Raw genomic sequence first — 10426 nt, forward strand, 5'->3', positions numbered from 1 at the left:
TCTGGCGTGTGGGAGATGGCGTGCTCAAGTAGGACAGCAAGTTGAAGGACAGGAAATCAATAAGGTAAAGCAGAGGGCTGGCAACTCAGGAAGCTGTGCCCCCCCCCGCCCCACCATAGCCCTGAAGGAGCGCAGAGAGGAAGTCCCCAGCATCCCAGAAGAGCCCTCCGATAGGAGTGAGCATATTTTACAAAGGCTGTGGGCTTCAGCAACCCTGGGGAAATAAATACATAGCCTCTGCCTCTTTCCTCCTCTCTCTGCTCTGGGATGGGTTGAGTTGTGTGTCCCCCTCTCCCCCAGAAGATATGTGGAAGTCCTCACCCCCAGTATCTCAGAAGATGATCTTACTTGGAAAAACAGGATCACGGCAGATGTAATTAGTTGAGATAAAGTCATACTGGATGGAGTCGGGTGGGCCCTTAGTCCGTTATGACCGGTGTCCTTATAAAAACAGAAAGGGAAGGAGGCAGTCAGGAAGAGAAGACAACCATGTGATGACAGGGCAGAGACGGAGTGATCTATCTTCAAGGGTTGCTGGCAAACACCGGAAGGGGGACGAGGCAAAAAAGGGTTCTTCCCTACAGGTTTCAGAGGGAACCTTGAATTCTGATTTTGGGCTTCCAGCCTCCAGAACTGAGGCACACTTTAGGCCACTCGCTTTGTGGTACTGAAGCAAGGCAGCCTCTAGGAAAACATTCGTCAAACTCATTGGAGGCAAGAGGCTAAGGAAACCTGGTTGAAGTCGTTACTAAGAGGGTGGGGAAAAAATAGAGAATGGATCTGGAGAAACAGAGTATCCAAAAGACAGGGGCTATCAGCGTACATTGTTAGAAAGGTATTAGGTTAAAAGAAAAAAACAGAACAAAATTCTCTTTTGCAAGAGTCCCGTGGGTACTGGTGGTTCCCTTCTCTGGCTGCGTGAAAGAAACCCATCTGCAAATGTGAGCATGAGGCCAGTATACAGAGGGGACAGAGCGTTGAGAATGAGACCCCCAGTGATAAACAATGATGTCACTTAAGCCCTTGATCCAACAAAACCTGAAGCCTCTCTCCTCTTTCACTTGAGCTACTGTCTCCAAAGACCTAAATGCCAGAGAATGGTACTATATTTTACTTAATTCCATGGCTCTAATAAATGTAGGCATCCATACCAAGCCCTGGCTAATCTCGATATCCTTCCTGAGGGAAAGAAATTGACACCTTCCAGACAGGAAACCTATTAGGAGCCAACACATATGAAAGGAAGCATTTCATAACCAAATATCTAGTTTCTTACAAATCTTTCTAAAGAAAAATCAGAAACAACCTAGATGCCCAACAAAAGGAGATTGGTCAAATAAGTTTTCTACATCCGTTCAATAAAATTCTCTTCAGGCAAAAATTATGACATGGAATGTTCATCTTTTAAATGTCATCTACAGAACCCCAGGGTTTCCTCAGAACCCGTCATGGATGGAAGGGTACGAGTGAGCGCACCAGACTACTAATAGTAATCATAATCCTGATTTAACCAGAGCCTTTTACTTCCATCTGTTTTTATCTATCTGGCTTCCAGATAGTATTTTCATTGAATAAAGCGTTCTGGGCAACACCCATAAGTATGTCTGTTGGATTGAGGATACCCATCATTGACCTTTTATGCACGTGGGTAGCATGAAAGAGTAACAAGGCAGAAGAGTTTGGGTTGGATGACGAGCAGATCTGAGAATGACTGTGCCAAACTGGTGACTTGGAGCTCATGTAAAACTGATCCACTGGACTGAGGGGCCAGTGCAGAAAGGAAAGACCCCAGACCGGGAGCAGGGAGAGCTGGGTCCTTGGCCCCACTGTGTCACCAGCTGGTGATGTGCTTGGGTAGACCCAAGACTCTGGGCTAGAGTTTCCTTCTCTTTAAAAGGCAGGGGCTCTGCCTAGATGGTCCCTTGAGATCATCATGGACACAGCAGTGTTCTTCCACACTACAAAAAACCTTATGTGACATCAAAAAGAAATTTCCCCAAATACCCATACTCATCCAATTGCATATCTATTCCTAACTTCGGCTTCTCTTATGTATTTGCAGCTCCTTCCTGAGACAGGAACTAGGTATGTGGGTAGAAATAGACTGTGACAGGAACAGTATTTTATTTAATCATCTCAACAATCTTACGAACTAAGTTTGATCATTCCATATTCATTTCATAGAGGAGGAAGTTGAAACTCAGGGAAAGCAATTTGCCTACGGTCTCGCAGACAGTACACGTTCAGAAGCAGGATTTAAAGTCCTGTGGAGTTTTTGGTTTTAGTGACTAGGTATTACAGACCCAAAGGCCTACAGAGACATCTTTTCAGACCTCAAATTTAACAGATCTGAAGATTTAAATAGCTATAGGTGGAGATGATATGGAATAATGTATATATACTTATATGTATTTTTATATATTTATAAAACATATATAAAGCATAAATGTACATATAATTTAAATCTTTAAAAATATATTTAAAACATCTGTACATCTATATATGCTTCATAAACATATTTTCATATCATATATATAGAAAGATTTATCTATCTATATATCATATATACCTCCATATCTCCATAGATGTATCCATAGATAGATATATCTGTCTATACCCGTATCATCTATGTATATATATACAGAGAGAGAGAAAGCAATCTATCTAGAGAGAAAGAGCGATCTACATCTAGAGAGATTATCTATCCATCTATCTACCATCTGTCATCTATCTGTGAGAGAATAGAAAGTTTTTATCCATTTTCACAGGATGGTAGAGCTGGGAAAGGGAGTAAACTATAGAGTCAAGCTTATTCATTTCATTTCTGAGTCAAGCGCAAAAAGGAGATGATGTAACCAAAGTCACACTGTTAGTTGACATCCCATCCAATCCCCACCTAAAACCCCAAAATTTTAAATAAAAAATCTTAACACTTCATTTGTCTACCTCATGCTATACCCCAACATGCCCTTGCTATACTTTGTGAGGTCTCAAAAAGGTTGAAATAAACCAAAAAAAAAAAAAAAAAAAAAAAAAAAGCCTGCCTCTGAACTTCTGCTCACCTAATGAATTCATCGGATTTACCAGATGTACAAAAGTGAAACAAATCTGACGCACAGTTCATCTTCCATCTTTCTTGCTTTCTTGGCGGGAGCTTCTGAAACAGCGGGAAGACAGTCCCCCAGCCTGCAGTGGTGTTACGGATCACAACGGAAGCATATTGTCATCAGATTAATTTTCCAACGCTCCTACCCCAACCACAAAATCCTGAGAGAACGAGTGTCAAATACACTTAATAATTGCATAATTATGACATCTGTTACTCTCCAGCACCTCTTAGTGGAAAATTAACTGAAGAAATAGCAGGTTCAAAGATGTGTTAACACTCTGATAGCAGATTTAATTGAAATATGACGGGGGAGGATAATGGAGATTAAATTAAGCTCTCAGATAATCATCTGACACAAAGATAATTGAGCCAGCCTCTGCCACGTTGATGAACGCTTCGGAGATGCGGTGCAGGGTGGCATTTCGAGTATCTTATCCTTCAGGCAAAATGGAATTCTTCTCCCTCCCCCCTTCTTCTCTCTCTCTTGTCATTCAACATTTGTATCCTCCAAATCGATAATGTGAACAGCAGCAAAATTGGAAATAAAAGATGATCTGAAATCCACAGGAAATTAGGTTGAGGTGTGTGGAGGAAATACAGTTGCATCCTGGACACAGAGGGAGTTTTTATGAGTCCGCCGCGAGAGGGGTGTGCCCCGGCCCCGCGGTCTCCCTGGGAGGGTTTTTCCAAAGCCTCTCTCCTCCGTGGAGAGAATTGCCCATGGGTGAGACAGGGAGGAGGCCATAAAGACCCCTAGAATGCTTGAGACAGCAATCGTTTGTGCTTTTTCTCCTTGCCCGGGGAATGGTCTCCATGCTTCGTAAGGCAAGCTCAGGATGTTGTGTGTGATGAGGGACTGCCCCCCATGCGGGAGGGCGTGGGGTAACCGTACAGGGCAGCAAGCTCAGGGTGGTTAGTAGTGAATTTCCTGCAGTGGGGTGGGGGAGGCTGGGTGGTGAGCTGCTGAAAGCAGGAAGTGGGAAACAGACTTCCGGTTGCTGTCATTGAAAGGGTCAGCCTCTGACAGTCCTAGAGAGTAGGTACTCCCTATGTCGCCTTCCTCTAACTCAGACAACACACGCTCTCGAAGGACTGTGAGTGTTAAACCACGTATAGAAAATGAGATCGCCCCCAACTCTACCAGTGCCCCAACTACTCAGAGTTTCAGGATTACGATTTTATGCCTGTGTGATTTATCTGCTTTACCAATGTGGATCCAAGATAACGTGGCCACATCCCCTTTAAGAGCCCATTTAAGTACCTCCATCACATGTCCCTCTTATTCACCTCTTCTCCGGCATCACCCCACCATGAACACCCCAGGAATGCCCTAGCCCTGGCCGCTCCCAATGCAATGACATAACTCAGAGGCACCCCCTTGAGGCTGGTGGATGCCATTGACACCAGTCCCCTTGGAAGTGGACTGCCTAGCAGACAACCACCGGGGCAAGATGGGGCCCTAAACCTAAGGTAGGGTGGGGATATCTTCCCCTCACTGGTGCAGCCAAGGCTGCCCCACACGGTGCCTGCCAGGCCTGGAATGAGAGGCTCTGGACAGAGCGTCTCCCTCCAAGTGCTCCCACATCCTGTAGTTCAGATCCTGGCCTTGACAGGAAGTCCTTCAATGGACAGTGGAGCCTGACAACCAAGGCATTTCCTCCAAACTTGGTGGGAATATCCCCTCTCCAAGTAGGCATCTTCACCCACACAGGGCCCAGGGCAGCTGGGGGAGGGTCTGGGGTCCAGGGCCTCACAGATGGCAAAGCTCCCCTTTCACTACCCAGCCTTCTCTTTCAAATCTCCCTGAGTTTTATTTTATGAGGCTCATTGTTCCCCCCTATTATTAGTCTTGGGCAGGACCTCAGATTCTGAAAGATTACTGTAATGCTTAAAGCTGGGGAGATTGATAGGGTTCTGTTCTCATCTCGTCCCTGCCAGAAGAGTTCCATAAGTAAATGTTCCCAACTGCTGGATTTCAGCAGTAAATTTCATCTCGTGCAACCCCCAGCTAATCTATGACGGCAAAGTTTGGAAGATGGCTTTGTCCCATCTGTTCTATAATTTCTGTCCTAAATTGTTAATTTATTGAAGCATCAAAGAGCAAGGCATCTCATGAGAAGGCAACTGAAGGGATTGTTTTAATCACCCTCCTGCAGCCAGGTAATATGGCACCAGAAATTCCTTCCAAAGAGAAGATTCTTGACCCTTCTCTGACCTCCCTTTTTATCTGCAAGATGGGTGTGTGGGGCCCATAAATCAATGGAACCCACCTCCCTCTGCCTGGTCTGATGCTGTCACTGACACTGGCCTGTTACAAAGAAGAGACTCTGCCTGGGGAAAATAGTAGAAAACCTTAATGTGTTCACAAGGGTGACATGCTTTGTCCCCGCCACACCTCTTAAGAATTTCTACAGTTCCTTTGAAGAGTTGATTGTTTTTTTTGAGTTGTGTCTCATTTTGTCTTCTTGGGCAAATTGTACAATCAATGCTCTATTTTGCTGAGCATATAAATCCCTTTTACATATTTCAAAATAATATCTAATTAAAATGTCAGAATTATAGCTTATGTGGCTGGAGTGGACAAGTCCCCACCCCCCTCCCTCAGCCTCTCAAAGTAACATTTAAAATATGTCCTATAATTAGGAGTAATTATAAATTCCAATTAAAAAGAAACCCACACAATTCTGAAGATATTTTTCTTTGATGTTCCTTGCTTCAATTGATGTGCTTGTTGCACCAGATTGCCCCAGCTTCCTCAGCTATGTTTCCCGACAGAAAAGGTTCCCCAGATTGCAGGGACAAAAGCAGACCAAGTCTCAGAAAAGTAGTAAAGTTCATTAAAAAGGGTTATTGCGTCTATAACTTCTAGACTTGGTGTTCATTGATTAGAGATTAAGCATCATCCTTTGTACTACTCCGATTGGGATTTTTAATTAGGATGTCATTATTACACAGATATACTGAACGCCAAATTGATTTTTGAGACCTTTTGAAATAATAGCATTGCTTCTGCAAAATGAAAATCATAATAGATTATTGACTTCTTCAGGGGTTTTGATCCAAGGGCACCTCCCCAATGTCAACATTTTCAATATTTTTAGTTTCATGCAAAGAGACACTCATAATGAGGCTTATATTAAAAGTTTGCACATATTGACTGTGTGTTATTAATGCCGGTGGCATCACATTGATTACCCTTGAATTATAACAGCAGCAACATTGCTTGTTGCTGAATTGTTTACATACCACCTAGCCTTTGTCTGTTGTTTGTGTTTAATTTAGAAAGTGTTTATATACACAATAAGTAACATCCTTGATTCGCGGGATCAGAGGTTCACCAACTTTCTCAATTCCTCCTACCCTCCGTGTCTCACTCATGTTTTCAGGGTGCTCCTGTTCAAAAGAAACGTCTAACAGTTCCATTTACACAATCGTCAGTTCCAACTTCCTATGTATTTATGTCCTAACAACTTCATAGGCATGGGAAAAATACGCAGAAACTGAAAGAAAAAATATGTTCCCTTTCTTCTCGAATACCCACAACTACTTAGTAATGGGATGTCTGTGTCTGTGAGTCCTGGATAAGACCGGACCCCACACCTCCCTCTTCTGTTCCACATCGATCTTACTTTTCAACACAGCAACCGCCGAAGGCCCCAATTCACAAAGATAGGAAGTCATCCAAAGAAATGTCGTGCGATCTAATGTTGAAACCAGGAACTCCTTCCAGCTACTAGTTCACGCAGTGTCCTACAAATGGGACTGTGTTTTCCTCCCAAATTTAAAATATTGGACAACACCCCTGTGAATTCACTGTGGTGCCTGGGTGCCCCGCCACACAGTCTGGGAACCATGGCACCAGACCTGATGTTTCTGGATGCTATGGGATCTATGTCGCCCATTTTTATAGTCTCGGTGCCTAGCACAGTAACACAGCAGACACTGGTTAAAGAACAGTGCTTTGGTTAGCACTTTTTTCCTATTTAGCTCATTTTAATTCAATGTAAGACAATTTGAGAGCATACACCCGGTACACATATCCAGTTGCTGCCAACACATGATGATGTGTTCTCTCGCACACACTCAGGGGGCTTTTATAGCAGAAATTGGTGGAAAGTGATCTCTACTTGAGATATTTCATAGATACTTCTCTATGAACAAAGGACATATCTCTGAGGCTCCCAGACTTTCTCTCTTCATAGGGAAATTACCTAAAGAGCTCCCATAAACTGCCGACTCCCAGGGCATTAAAACATACACAGAGAAGTGAGTGTTTGTACTATTTTTTGGACCACCTGATCTTATCCCAATGGGAATAGAGATACCCATGTCCAAAATGGAGGCTTCTTACCCACCCTTCACCTCCCTCTGAGCATGGTGGGTTTTGTCTGTAGGTCCCATTGAAACCATCCATTGAATGAACCTGAAGCACCGTCTCCCACACAATGAGATACTAGCTGAAGAAGAATGCAATTCTGATAGAACTTGGACGAACCTTTTGAGCATGATGCTAAGTGAAAAAGGCCAAACGCAAAAGACCACACATTGTGTGATTTGATTTATACAACCTATTTAGAATAGGTAAATTCGTAGAGACAAAAACAGAATCGGGGTTACAAGGGTCTGAGAGGAGGGTGCAATGGGGAGTTGTTGTGTAATGGGTACAGAGTTTCTGTTTGGGGTGATAAAAATGTTCTGGAAATGGATAGCTGTGATGGTTTGCGACTTTGTAAATTATTACCACTGAATTGTACACTCAAAAATGGTGGAAGATTGTAAATTTTCTGTGATGTATATTTTAATGCACTCGCCCATGCAGCCTGGAGAATGTGATTTGCTTAAGAAGATGACACCAATAAATAAAAGTTAGAAATGCAAGAAGTCCACAGACACGGTGTCTCTCAAGCCATAAAATGCCCAGTTTAGAACAAGGGTTGGCAAACTTTTTTCGTAAAGGGCCAGATAGTAAATATTTTTGACTTTATAGACCATACAGTCTCTATTGCAACCACTCAACTCTGCCCTTGAATTGCGAAACTACCTATAGACAATATGTAAATGAATGAGCATGGCTGGTTTCCAGCAAACCTTTATTTGTGGACACTGATTTTGAATTTTATCTGATTTTCACATATCAAAACGATTGTTTTTCTTTTGATTTTCTTCAACCTTTTTTTTTAAGATTTTATTTATTTATTTGAGAGAGAGCACGAGAGAGAGCAGACAGCAGAGAGCACAAGTGGGGAGGGGGGAGAGGAGCAGAGGGAGAAGGAGAAGCAGACTCCCCACTGAGCAGGGAGCCTGACCTGGTGTTTGATTCCAAGACCCCGAGATCATGACCTGAGCCCGAGGAGGATGCTTAACCGACTGAGCCACCCAGATGCCCCTTTTTTCAACCATTTAAAAATGTAAAAACCATTCTTAGCTTTTGAGTCTTACCAGGCAGAGGTTCCAGATGTGGCCCCCAAACTGGTTTGCTGACCCCAGAGCCAGAACCCCAAATCATTGAGACAAACCCTTACTGATAATATGTGAAATCCCTGCCAGGTTTAGAGGTGGTGTTCAATGGAAGGTAGGAAACATCCCCCTTAGAAAATGCATTAGTTCATGGCTTAGCCAGAATGAGGCATTCTGTGACTGAGTCAGACCCGGAGCCGGCTCTCATTTCCCCTTCTGAAATTTTGTCCCACTACTCAATGAGACCAGCCCAATGCCCCATAGAACAAGGCAGGGAGAAAATCCACCGGATTCACTTCAGAATATGAAGAATGCCTTTTCACATCTTTTCCAGGATTATTCTCACTAAAGCAAAGGCTTTCATAAAGAGACAAGGGTAAGGAAAATTAAATAAATAAAATACATACATACATACATACATACATAAGTAAACAAATAAATAAATAAAATTGTGGCGGGATTTATGAAAGGCATTTGCTGGGGAAGATGACAAGGAGACTTGCCAACGTTGCCCAAATAAAGTGCTAGTCATATATAGGATCAGTAATGGCAGACTTTCTAGAAGGGAATTTTAGGGGAAAAGGCAAGGGAGCTTCCCAACACTACTAAAAAAATACGATTCAGACGGCTCCCTCATTGCACGTATCCTGGATTTGTTGGATGAGCAGAATTTAACGCAACAAATTTGAGTGAGGACCTACTTTAAGCTGACCTTTGGGCACTGGGAATACAAAGTTCTTTTTTGTTACTCTTTTATGTGTGTGTGTGTGTTTGTTTGTTTGTTTGTTTGTTTGTTTTGGAGGAGGTAGTTAGGAGAGGGGTAGCAGTGTATAAATACCCGAGTTTCTAGTGGTAAGAACTTCGTTTTTATCATGGTTGTTCCTGTGCCCTGAAATCCTTCAGCAAGAGGAAATTCCTCTCATGCCGGCTTCTGCTGTTGGGAAATGGGGTCTCCCGTCGGGGCCCCAACATCGTGCTCTGGACAGAGGACAGATGGGTGCGGTAGGCAGCGCTCTGTCTGTGTACTTGCCTAAAGCCCTCTTTCCAATGGTCCAGAGTATTCTCCAGAAAGTGAGGGCTGCTGAGGGGAGGAACATTGCAAGCCTACACGCCAGACTGCTGACTTGCATTTTGGCTTCTTCCTCTCATTTTTTAACATCTCTTTGATTCTTAGATGGCTCCTCCCATCGCTGCACTGGAAGTTTCTATATTAACCCATGGTACCATTTTGTCAACACAGTGAACAGTAATCGGCTCTAAATAATTTAAATATTTGGTTACAATGAAGATGGCCACAGCCTGCATGTCTATCCGGGCTCATTAGTTCTAACTTTTTTTCCCATAAAATGGAGGCCATTTGAGTAAAATGATAGTTGGAAAACATTTTTAAACAGAACCAGCAAATAAACATGGTCTTTATGAGTTGTAACTTAATCCCCAGCTGATGTCATGTTTCATGTTTCAACTGCCAGAAAATGCCTGACATCTATATATCAGGCAGATTTATGGAGACTTCAGGGAAAGAGCTAAGAGGACTCCTTAAATAAGGAGAGTGTGTTGGTCTGGGGGTAATTTGGAGCCTCTGTTATCCATAGATTGAAATGTGCACATTTGGGTAAATTATAGGAATATGCCTTTTCGCTTGATCTTTTTTTTATGTTTAAAAATGCTTCAGATCAGGGCAATGAGTACATGAGAAGCAGGAAGGAGAGAGAGAGAGAGTGAGAGCTCAAAATATGGTTCTCTTTTGTCCCTATTTGGTATTGATGCTGCTCTGGCAATACTAGAGAGAAGAGAAAAGATCCTGCATTGCAAACCTCAGAATCATAAACCACACACAGGCCCTCCCCACTCTCATGC

The sequence above is a fragment of the Zalophus californianus genome, chromosome 17 (genome assembly GCF_009762305.2).
Source record: "Zalophus californianus isolate mZalCal1 chromosome 17, mZalCal1.pri.v2, whole genome shotgun sequence".
In the NCBI taxonomy this organism is placed as follows: Eukaryota; Metazoa; Chordata; class Mammalia; order Carnivora; family Otariidae; genus Zalophus; species Zalophus californianus.